This window comes from Zalophus californianus, chromosome 1, assembly GCF_009762305.2.
Source record: "Zalophus californianus isolate mZalCal1 chromosome 1, mZalCal1.pri.v2, whole genome shotgun sequence".
Classification (NCBI taxonomy): Eukaryota; Metazoa; Chordata; class Mammalia; order Carnivora; family Otariidae; genus Zalophus; species Zalophus californianus.
The window spans coordinates 109,772,504-109,785,650 of NC_045595.1; positions in this window are offsets into that span (position 1 = coordinate 109,772,504).

A 13,147-nucleotide genomic window follows, 5' to 3' on the forward strand; every position below is an offset into this window, starting at 1 on the left:
AGGGAGTCTGCTTCTCCCTCTGACCCTCTGACCCTCTTCCCTCTCATGCTCTCTATCTCTCATTCTCTCTCAAATAAATAAATAAAATCTTTAAAAAAAATAAAATAAAATAAAATAAATAAATACATAAATAAATAAAATCTTTTTAAAAAAATAAAAATGGATAAAATGTCTTTAAAAACAAAAAACATAAACAAAAACAAATTAGCTGAGTATTATTGTGACTGTTCCCAGAATCCAAAGAAAAAGAAAAAAATGAACATTTAAAGGGGACCCCCTGACAGGAACACCTCAGTTTCTAGCATTGGTTTCCAGTCAAAGTCAACCATTCCATTGTGTTATAGACTGAATGTTTGTATCCCTTCAAAATTCATATGTGACATTCTAACCCCTGATGTGATGGTATTAGCAGGTGAGGTCTTTGGGGGGTAATTAGGTTTAGATAAGGTTGTGAGAGTGGAGCACCTATGATGAGATTGATGTTCTTATAAAAAAGGAATAAAGACCAGATCTCCCTCTCTCCTAGAGAGAAGGTGGCAGTCTGCAAGCCAGGAAGAGGACTCTCAGCAGGGATCCAATCTGCCAGCACCTTAATCTTGAACTTACCAGCATTAAAAACTGTGAGAAATAAATATCTGTCGTTTAAGTCGCCCAGGCTATGGTAATTTGTTGTAGCAGCCTGAGATAACTAAAACACCCATGTACCACAGCACCAGGAGGTAAAGCTCATTCACTTCCTTGCTATCCTACTGCACCCTTATCCTCTTCAGGACTATCAGGAGTGATCAAAACTGTCATCTTATTGTTGGTTCAACAACCGCAAATCAATGTGATACAATACATTAATAAAAGAAAGAACAAGAACCATATGATCCTCTCAATAGATGCAGAAAAAGCATTTGACAAAGTGCAGCATCCATTCTTGATCAAAACTCTTCAGAGTATAGGGATAGAGGGTAAAAAAGCCATCTATGAAAAACCCACAGCGAATATCATTCTCAATGGGGAAAAACTGAGAGCTTTCCCCCTAAGGTCAGGAACACGGCAGAGATGTCCACTATCACCACTGCTATTCAACATAGTACTAGAAGTCCTAGCCTCAGCAATCAGACAACAAAAAGAAATAAAAGGCATCCGAATCAGCAAAGAAGAAGTCAAACTCTCACTCTCTGCAGATGATATGATGCTTTATGTGGAAAACCCAAAAGACTCCACCCCAAAACTGCTAGAACTCATATAGGAATTCAGTAGAGTGGCAGGATATAAAATCAATGCACAGAAATCAGATGCATTTCTATACACCAACAACAAGACAGAAAAAAGAGAAATTAAGGAGTCGATCCCATTTACAATTGCACCCAAAACCATGAGATACCTAGGAATAAATCTAACGAAAGAGGCAAAGAATCTGTACTCAGAAAACTATAAAATACTCATGAAAGAAATTGAGGAAGATACAAAGAAATGGAAAAACTTTCCATGTTCATGGATTGGAAGAAAAATATTGTGAGGATGTCAATGCTACCTAGAGCAATCTACACATTTAATGCAATCCCTATCAAAATACCATCCACTTTTTTCAAAGAAATGGAACAAATAATCCTAAAATTTATATGGAACCAGAAAAGACCCTGAATAACCAGAGGAATGTTGAAAAAGAAAAGCAAAGCTGGCGGCATCACGATTCCGGACTTCAAGCTCTATTACAAAGCTGTCATCATCAAGACAGTATGATAGTGGCACAAAAACACACTTATAGATCAATGGAACAGAATAGAGAGCCCAGAAATGGACCCTCAACTCTATGGTCAACTCATCTTCGACAAAGCAGGAAAGAATGTCCAATGGAAAAAAAGACAGTCTCTTCAACAAATGGTGTTGGGAAAATTGGACAGCCACACGCAGAAGAATGAAACTGGACCATTTCCTTATACCACACACAAAAATAGACTCACAATGGATGAAAGACCTAAATGTGAGACAGGAGTCCATCAAAATCCTAGAGGAGAACACAGGCAGCAACCTCTTCGACCTCAGCCACAGCAAATTCTTCCTAGAAACATCACCAAAGGCAAGGGAAGCAAGGGCAAAAATGAACTATTGGGACTTCATCAAGATAAAAAGCTTTTGCACAGCAAAGGAAACAGTCAATAAAACCAAAAGACAACCGACAGAATGGGAGAAGATATTTGTAAATGACATATCAGATAAAGGGCAAGTATCCAAAATCTATAAAGAACTTATCAAGCTCAACACCCAATCAAGAAATGGGCAGAAGACATGAACAGACATTTTTCCAAAGAAGACATCCAAATGGCCAACAGACTCATGAAAAAGTGCTCAACATCACTTGGCATCAGGGAAATCCAAAAATCTCAGTGAGATACCACCTCGTACCAGTCAGAATGGCTAAAATTAACAAGTCAGGAAATGACAGATGTTGGTGGGGATGCGGAGAAAGGGGAACCCTCCTACACTGTTGGTGGGAATGTAAGCTGGTGCAGCCACTCTGGAAAACAGGATGGAGGTTCCTCAAAAAGTTGAAAATAGAGCTACACTATGACCCAGCAATTGCACTACCGTGTATTTACCCCAAAGATACAAATGTAGTGATCCGAAGGGGTACATGCACCCCAAAGTTTATAGCAATGTCCACAATAGTCAAACTATGGAAAGAGCCAAGACGTCCATCAACAGATGAATGGATAAAGAAGATGTGGTATATATATATATACAATGGAATATTATGCAGCCATTAAAAAAACCAAAATCTTGCCATTTGCAACGACGTGGATGGAACTAGAGGGTATTATGCTAAGCGAAATAAGTCAATCAGAAAAAGCCATGTATCATATGATTTCACTGATATGAGGAATTCTTAATCTCAGGAAACAAACTGAGGGTTGCTGGAGTGGTGGGGGGTGGGAGGGATGGGGTGGCTGGGTGATAGACATTGGGGAGGGTATGTGCTATGGTGAGCGCTGTGAATTGTGTAAGACTGATGATTTACAGACCTGCACCTCTGAAACAAATAATACATTATATGTTAAAAAAAAAAAAAAAAGAAGATAGTAGGAAGGGAAAAAAGGATGGGGGTAAATCGGAGGGGGAGACGAACCATGAGAGACTATGGACTCTAAGAAACAAACTAAGGGTTCTAGAGAGGAGAGGGGTGGGGGGATGGGTTAGCCTGGTGATGGGTATTAAAGAGGGCATGTATTGAATGGAGCACTGGGTGTTATAGGCAAACAATGAATCATGGAACACTACATAAAAAAATTAATTAATTAAAAAAAGGGGGGCACCTGGGTGGCTTAGTCGTTAAGCGTCTGCCTTCGGCTCAGGTCATGGTCCCAGGGTCCTGGGATCGAGCCCTGCATTGGGCTCCCTGCTCCGCGGGAAGCCTGCTTCTCCCTCTCACACTCCCTCTGCTTGTGTTCCCTCTCTCGCTGTCTCTCTCTATCAAATAAATAAATAAAATCTTTTAAAAAAAAAAGATTGTCATCTTGCGATCTCCGGGTCACTCTCTCTTATTCATTGAAGACTAGAATCTGACTTAAAGTCTTTCTCTTCAGTTCAATTCCTGTTATTATTCTGATTTCTCAAGTGGTTGACTGTCTCATACCCAGTGACTTTTTCCTCTACCCCAAGTTAGCCGTCTCCTCCCATGGTTATACTCTGGGTCTTGTCTTGCCAGAAATGGCCACATCTGTAATCAAAGCCCTAACATTGCTCTCTCCCACCACAACCTCTTGTTCTTCTGGTTCACTAGTGAAACTTATGGCAATAACTCTTTGAGCTCAGTTAGGATGACCAGTCCACTGAACCATCATGTCCATCCACCATCAGCCCCATCTAGTCTTTGATTTCCACCTTACTCAGCTTGGGCTCTGTGGTTTACCGTAATAATCACTCCCTTAAAAATAGCTTCAACTCCAACCCCCCTCTGCCTCCTTTGCACTTGCCTGGGAAAACCCCAACATTGCATTACAACCAACTTCCACCAAACAGCTGGAGTCCAATATGGAGAGATCTTCAGCTTTTTTCAAGAAAAGCTGCAAATTCAAACTTTTATATGAAATTTCCATTTTGAAATTAAAATTTTTGGCAAAACACTGTACTAGGTATAGAATATGTCTTGAGGCAGAGACTACAGACTATCAGTTTATTACCTCTGCTTAAATGGCTTTCCCTTATGCTTCAAGTAATGTCAAAACTCCTTAGGCTCAGGGTGCCTGGATGGCTGAGTCATTGAGCGTCTGCCTTTGGCTCGGGTCATGATCCCAGGGTCCTGGGATCGAGCCCCACATTGGGTTCCCTGCTCAGCAGGAAGCCTGCTTCTCCCTCTGCCTGCAGCTCCCCCCTACTTGTGTTCTCTCTCTCTCTCTCTCTCTCTCTGTCAAATAAATAAATAAAATCTTAAAAAAACAAAACAAAAACGCCTTAAGCTCATATACAGGGTGCTACATAATCAAGGACCTACTTATCTCTCAAGCTCTTCTTTCCTACCCCCCACTTCATTCATTTTGCCTCAAGCACACCGAGTACATTGATCTCTCTGATCTCCAACATGGCAAGTTCATCCCTCTGCCTTAGAGCTTTTGCACTTATTGCTTGCCCTACCTAGAACGCCCTAAATCCTCATCCCTCTCACCCACGAAGCTGCCTCCTTATTCTTCAGATCTCAATTTAAATATCATATCAAGGGGGTGCCTGGCTCAGTCAGCATGCGACTCTTGATCTCAGGGTTATGAGTTCGAGCCCCATGTTGGGTGTAGAAATTACTTAAAAATAAAATCTTAAGAAAAACAAACAAACAAATATCATATCCGCAACGAGGTCTTTTCTAAACACTCTAACTCGGGTAATCCTCACCACACACAACACAAAATTTAATTTGTAATTTAATGGATTGACAGGCTTTCTTTTTATTCCCTTCCTTTTCCACTAGCCTGTAGGTCAGAGACTGTGTGTCCTTACTATGTCTGTGTCTATGACTGAATAGCCAGTGCTGAGCATAGTGTCTGATGCACAGGAAAATCTTGTTAAGTATTAGTTGAATGAGAGGTATCCTCTTTAATTCTCTACATGGGAAAATCTCTACCTAACCTCCCTCTTCCTGTATTTTGTCATACTCTTTCTGTTCATGCCTTTCCATTTTCTTCCAGACCAATTCAGTCCCACAGCTATTAAGGGGAGTAAAACTAGTAACATGAATTCACCTGAAGAATTAAAGAGTACCAGGAAAGGTAACTACATAGGTAAATATAAAATACTGTATAGATGTATTTTTGTTTATAATCTTTCCTTCTCCTGTATGATTAAGACAACTGGACAAAGTAATAATTATGAAACTGTGTTGATGGGCTTATAATATATAAAGATATAGTTTGTATAACAATAATAGCACAAAAGAAGAGACGAGGGAACAGAACTATATTGGAGCAAAGTTACTGAATACCATTGAAATTGACTTGTATACTTTACTATATGTAAATTATACCTTGCTTTTTCTGAAGTTTCGAAAGCATAATGAAACTTGTAGAAATTAGGAACCCTGGAAGCTCAAGCCAATTGCCAGGCAATGATCAGGAATTCTAATATAGCTAGGTCTTATGTCTAGAATGTAGTTTGGGAGCCCAAGTTGTTCAGGAACTAATATGGCTCTATTTGAGTTAGCCACCAACATTGCCCCCTTTCTCAGGAGCAGCTCATTGATCCCTACCTAATAATATTATTAATCTACTGCCAGCAACTCAATTTCTGCCTCACTGTGTATTTCTGACCCTCCTTCCACTACCAACACACATAACCTCCTAAAAGACTGAGTGGTCCAGGCATTATCATTCTTATTGAAGGGGTTTGGGGCAGCACCCCCGTGACCCCCTGAATGTGCCACTTTGGCACGTGGATTATTTTGAGCTTAAAGACCTTGAGACTCTGTGGGCGCAAGAGAAATGTTTGTCCCTCCCTTAACCACACGGAAAAATCTGAATTGGGAGTCTTTCCCAGAATAAGGGTTATTAACAGAGATAAATTTTATCTGAGTGCCCCATCTGTATGGTAGGGCAACCATTTAATTACCAAACATCTGGTCTTTTTTTTTAAGATTTTATTTATTTATTTGAGAGAGAGAGAATGAGAGATAGAGAGCATGAGAGGGAAGAGGGTCAGAGGGAGAAGCAGACTCCCTGCTGAGCAGGGAGCACCGACGCGGGACTCGATCCCAGGACTCCAGGATCATGACCTGAGCCGAAGGCAGTCGCTCAACCAACTGAGCCACCCAGGTACCCCAAACATCTGGTCTTCTTATTGCCCTGTGAAATGCATTCCTTTCCTCTAAAATCCCAGACCCCTTACCCCTTCTCAGTTCAGAATGACATATATACTTCATTTTGTCTGTCTTTGGAATTTCCACGTCTATGCAGATTCCCCTTACATATGCCTATTAAATTTGATTTTCTCCTGTTAATCTGTCTCACATCAATTTGATTCTTACTCCAGAAATTCTTGCTCCCTAACATTATCAAGCAAAGTTTTCATGCCCACCCACATAGTGGACTGATAGCTGATCTATTTATTGGCTGTCTTTCAGTCAGGGGCTCACTCCTTTAACACAACCAGCTGAAGTATGACAAGGTTAAGTGGCCAAAAACATGGCCACTTAAGTTTAAGAAAAAAGCCTGAGTTGCCTTAAGCTTGGGATGCTGAACATGACACGTGCCTTCAGAAAGGGATGAAGCAGGGCACCTGGGTGGCTCAGTCGTTAAGTGTCTGCCTTCGGCTTGGGCCCTGATCTCAGGGTCCTGGGATCGAGTCCTGCATTGGGCTCCCTGCTCGGCGGGAAGCCTGCTTCTCCTTCTCCCACTCCACCTGCTTGTGTTCCCTCTGTCGCTGGGTATCTCACTGTCAAATAAATAAATAAAATCTTTAAAAAAAAAAGGGGGATGAAGCAAGCATATAAAAGATACAACCCCCTCTCCAGAGCGTTCTCCTAAACACAATTATCTTTGTCTCCTCAGTTCTTTCATTGCCTTTTATTTGCTCAGAAAATTATGAATCTCTAAAGGAGAAAGACATGTCAAGACACTTTTATTCTTTCCACAGTGTATTTTGTAGAAAAGACGATAAAAAAATTTGTTGAATCAATGTAAGAATCAAAGATTATGATAGATTCACCCACATAGTAAGGAGGATATATATATTTTTGTAATGTCATCTTGCAATTCTTGTGATCCTTATATCATTAACAGAATTAAATATTCCTTACAGTATTGTCCTACGTGTATAGCCCACTTCTCTGCCATTCCACTCTATCTATAAGCCAGATTTAGAAAACTGGAGGGTAAAACCCTGAAATATTTGCCTACTGGGGTTATCACCACAATACTTAGTGCTTATTAAATTTACATGCACAGTTTACTTTCACTTCAGGGCTTTCATCTGGCCATTAACAGACAAAATCTGAAATATGTTAACATATATCCTTTAGTTCAGCATTTGTGGTATGACAATACTTGTTTTAGTTGGGCTCGTCTCTTGGCCACGGACAGAGATTTGCTTTGTCTACCTCAAATAAGAGGAGCTGCGCTGTCAGTGTTAAGTAAAGTAGAAGTAGGAGAGGGCGCCTGGGTGGCTCAGTTGGTTGGGCGACTGCCTTCGGCTCAGGTCATGATCCTGGAGTCCCGGGATCGAGTCCCACATCGGGCTCCCTGCTTGGCGGGGGGCCTGCTTCTCCCTCTAACCCTCCCCGCTCTCATGTGCTCTCTCTCTTTCTCTCATTCTCACTCTCTCAAAATAAATAAATAAATCTTTAAAAAAAAAAGTAGAAGTAGGAGAGAAAGGAACCTCACAAAATGATGTTAGGACTCCAAACAGAGCAGGGCTTCAGACACTGTAAAATATCTCTAGTAAAGGTTTAGGATTCACATCTTCACACTCTTCATGCTAGTGCTTCATCACCAACACGACTTTGCTTTTTCTTATTCCATTTACACTTCCCTTTTTATTCTTCCCACTACGAAATTGGCTTCCTTACCCTCTTCTCTATCACTAGGGTGGACCATACAATTTAAGATCAAAACCAGGACATTTCTGCATTGTAAAAAAGTTCCAATAATAATTTTGCTGGGACCACAAATGTAAACTTGCATCATTCTAGCAACACAGGAAATTCAGTAGCTCTGTTATCTGCCTCATAGTTTATGCATATCACAGCTCTCAGTTTCTGCTTCCATGTAACTTCAGCTTACTAGGGGTGACAAATGCCTCTGGGGTCTGTATAGCCTCCACTCATTGCTTCCAGGCCAATAAGATGGTCAGTCTCAGCATAACCCCAAGTAGAGACAGACCAAACCTGTGAGAGGAGGAAAAATCTTGCTTATGGAGAAAATTAGAGAACTAGGTTTAATGTACCAGCAGAGACTGTGAAAACACCTTTGGGAGTGACTCTTATAGATGTTGGACCCAGGAAGCAGAATATATGGCTAGTGGGCATTCTGGGAAGGACACCGAAAGCCAAGTCTACTACACAAGTGGGATGGTTCCTTAAAGCAATGACACAATCGTTGCCTACAGTAAACGAGGGTGAAGATGCTAGAACTACCTTAGCAGAATATGAGGAATGCGTCAAAAAGAAAGATCACAATATTAGAATGGACTTACTACATAAAACCAGAGAATGTGCTATCTGAACATGTCTTCCAGGAGAGCCAATAGGATACTACCTTCACAAAAGCAATGGGAACATGGTATTAGAGGAAGAATAGATGTTCAACATCACTAGCCATTAGGAAAATTATATGTTCTAGTTCAAGATGGTGACATAGGAAGTTCCTGAACTCACCTTCTCCCATGGACAAGTCTCAATTACTTAGGAAAATAAATTTGGAAACAAGTCCCTTTTCACATTCATACTACTATATTCTGATTAAAATTGCCTCTTTCAAAGCTACTCTTCCACCCCCATTTCCTACAATCATCTACACTCAAAAGCTCATGTCCTTGCTTCCTATAGCAACCAACTGTCCTTGTAATTCAACTTCATAATCTCTAGAATCGATTTCTCCTGTTCCTTTTCCAATGTTAATATTCTAGTGTAGACCCTGTTTACTTTGATGGTCTTTAATTTATCTCTCCTTCAATTTCATTTTATTAGAAATTGGCAGTTAAAAAAGGTAATCACTAATAAATCAATGCTTATACTCTGCAAAACCATAGCTTTTGCATACCTCTGACTATATATACATCATGACCCATCTATAAGTTGGTCTCTGAGTTCAGGCAATATCTGATAAGCATTTTTTTTAGAAGATTTTATGTATTAGTGAGAGCACAGCAGGGGGAGGGAGGAGGGCAGAAGGGGAAGGAGAGGGACAAGCAGACTCAGAGTCCAACATGGGACTCAATCCCATGACCATGAGATCATGACCTGAGTCAAAATCAAGAGCCAGAGGCTCAACTGGCTGAGCCGCCCAGATGTCCCATGATCAGCATTTTTAAAAAATATTGGGGGGTGCCTGGCTGGCTTAGTCAGTAGAGCATGTGACTTTTGATCTCAGGGTTGTAGGTTTGAGCCCCACATTGGGTTTAGAGATTACATAAAACTAAAATCTTAAAAAAATTGTTTTTTCGGGGCACATAGGTGGCTCAGATGGTTGAGCGTCTGCCTTCGGCTCAGGTCATGATCCCAGGGTCCTGGGATTGAGTCCCGCATCGGGCTCCCTGCTCGGCAGGGAGCCTGCTTCTCCCTCTGCCTCTGCCTCTCTCTCTCTCTGACTCTCATGAATAAATAAATAAAACATTAAAAAAATTGTTTTTTCTTTAGATGACTAGAAAGAAATAAAGGACAAAAAAATACAAAACCTTTATTTTTCCTTTCGTCAGAAGTTATCAACCTAATAAACAAAAATGTTCAAAAACTTGTGAAAGCGTTATTTTGAAATGGTTTTTACCATTTTTTAACCCAGAATTCTTTCTGCTTTTGTAATAATTTCCATTTCCTGACTTATAGGGTCAGATTTCTTCAGATAAAACATCCAATTTTTGCTTAAACTCACACCTTACTACTAAAATACTAGATATAAAATTTCTTCTACCCACAGGAGTATACTTTATTATCGCTTTAAATTGAACTACTTGGATAATTTGTCCCATTTGAACCAGAAGAAAATATAAAAGGAAACATCTAGTCACTTGAGACAGAACTCTTGGTTCTAAAACCCAGACTTTCAAAAACACAAGTGTTGGTGAGGATGTGGAGAAAAAGGAACCCTCGTGTACTCTTGGTGAAAATGCAAACTGGTGCAGCTACTTTGTAAAACAGTATGGAGGTTCCTCAAAAAATTAAAAATAGAATTACCATATAATCCGGTAATTGCACTCTTGAGTATTTACCCAAAGTATACAAAAACATTAATCCGAAATGAAAAATGCACTCCTGTTTATTGCAGCATTACTTATAATAGCCAAATTATGGAAGCAACCCAGGTGTCCATCAATAGAAGAATGGATAAAGAGGTGGAATATACACATGGAATATTATTCATTCACAAAAAGGAAATCTTGCCACTTGCAACAACATGGATAGATCTAGAATATAATGCTAAGCAAAATAAATCAGTCAGAGAAAGATAAATACCATATGATTTCACTCCTATGTGAAATTTAATAAACAAAACAAATAGACAAAGAAAAAAAAAGATACAAACCAAAAAACAACTCTTAACTCTACAGAACAAACAGATGGCTACCAGAGGGGAGGTGGGTGGAGGGATGGGTCAAATAGTTGAAGGGGATTAAGAGTATACTTATCTTGATGAGCACTCGTTGATGTACAGAATTGTTGAATCACTATATTATACGCTGAAGCTAATATAACATTGTATGTTAACTATACTGGAATTAAAATAAAAATAAAAAATAAAGGGGCACCTGGTTGGCTCAGAACAGCATGTGACTCGATCTCAGGGTCGTGAGTTTGAGCCCCATGTTGGGTGTAGAGATTACTTAAATAAACTTTAATACACACACACACACACACACACACACACACACACACATACATATATATGTAAAATAGGGGCACCTGGCTAACTCAGTGGGTAGAGCATGCAACTCTTGATCTCGGGGTTCTAAGTTCAAGCCCCATAACGGGTATAGAGATTACTTAAAAATAAAATATTTTTAAAAAATTAAAGGGGCAGGCACCTGGGTGGCACAGTTGGTTAAGCGACTGCCTTCAGCTCAGGTCATGATCCTGGAATCCTGGGATTGAGTCACGCATTGGGCTCCCCGCTCGGCTGGGAGTCTGCTTCTCCCTCTGACCCTCCCCCCTCTCATGCTCTCTCTGTCTCATTCTTTCTTTCTCAAATAAGTAAATAAAATCTTAAAAAAAAAATTAAACGGGCACCTGGGTGCCTCAGTCAGTTAAGTGTCAGACTCTTGATTTCGGCTAAGGTCATGATCTCAGAGTCTTGGGTCATCATCAGCAGGGAGTCTGCTTGGGATTCTCTCTCCCTCTGCCTCTGCCCCTCCCACCATGCTCACGCTTGCTCTCTCTAATGAATGAATAAATCTTTAAAAAATGTTTTAAAAATAATAAAAAGATAGAAATAAAGAATAGCCAATAGGGTAAAAAAAACAGAATAAAAATAAAACTTAAAAAATAACACCCAGACTTTCATTATTCTAGGCTTCTGACCATAATAGAACCAGAAAAATGAACACAATTCAAGAAACATCAGATAAAACATGACTATTATAATTTATTCACATTGTACTGGAAGTACACATGACATTTCTGAAGCAGGAATAGATTTACTATTTAAAATAACCACACTGGTTCCCCACACACCAATTCTCACCTGTGTGGTAACCAATGAGAACCAGACTGATAACAGCTTATCAGACCGATGAGACTATATATTCTAGGGTTTGTACTGTAGGCGAGGAGCCTCAAAATATGAATCTGGGAACTATATAGGACAGCTATATGGAAGTCCTCCTCTCTCCCAGAGAAAGGAAGAGAAATTTTTTTTTTAAAGATTTTATTTATTTATTTGACAGAGCACAAGCAGGGGGAGTGGGAGAGGGAGAAGCAGGCTCCACGCTGAGCAGGTAGCCCCATGCGGGGCTCGATCCCAGGACCCTGGGATCATGATCTGAGCCAAAGGCAGACGCTTAACAGACTGAGCCACCCAGGCACCTGGAAGAGAAACCTTATGTCCTTAATATAAACAGGTTCTCCTTAGGAAGGATCCTGGGTTTTTACCCTTTGGAATGTAAATATGTCTTCAGGGGAAAAACAAGACATGTCTCCAGATTTATAACCCATAGATGTATCCATGTTCCCAAGTCTCATCTCCTTTGAAATGTGCATATCAGAGGAGTAAATATCTCTTGTATTATTGACTAAATTGTGTTCCTCCCAAATTCGTATGTTGAAGCCCTAACCCACAATGTGATAATATTCGGAGCCAGGGCCTTTATAGAGGTAATTAAGGTTAAATAAAGTAATAAGGGTGGAGCCCTAATCCAGTAGGACTTGTGTCCTTAAAGAGGAAGAGACACCAGGAATGTGTGTGCACAGAGGAGGTTCAGGTAAAGGCAGAAAGTGGCAGTCTCTAAACCAAGGAGATGGGCCTTGGGAGAAACCAAACCTGTTGCCACCTTGATCTTGGAATTTCCATCCTCCAGAACTGTGAGAAAATAAATTTCGGCGGTCCAAGCCACCTAGTCTGTAGTATTTTGTTATGATGCCCCTCGCAGACTAATACACTCTGGTTTCTCTATATTCAGTTACAACTTAGCTTCAAAGGCTTCTCTTTCAGCACAGGTCCCAAGTTTTAGTAAAATTTGCTCAGAAAGTTCTAACTGTGGAGAAACAATATTTTCTCTATAATCCCAAACTGTCTTTTAATTTAAATAAATTCTTTAAAATTGTAACTACTAAAGAAGCCTATATCCAGGAACAAATGTTTAAAAAATATGAGATTTTGGGGCGCCTGGGTGGCCCAATCGGTTAAGCATCTGCCTTCAGCCCTTCAGCTCAGGTCACAGTCCCAGGGTCCTGGGATCGAGCCAGACATCAGCTCCCTGCTCAGCAGGGAGTCTACTTCTCCCTCTCCCTCTGCCCCTCTCCCCTGCT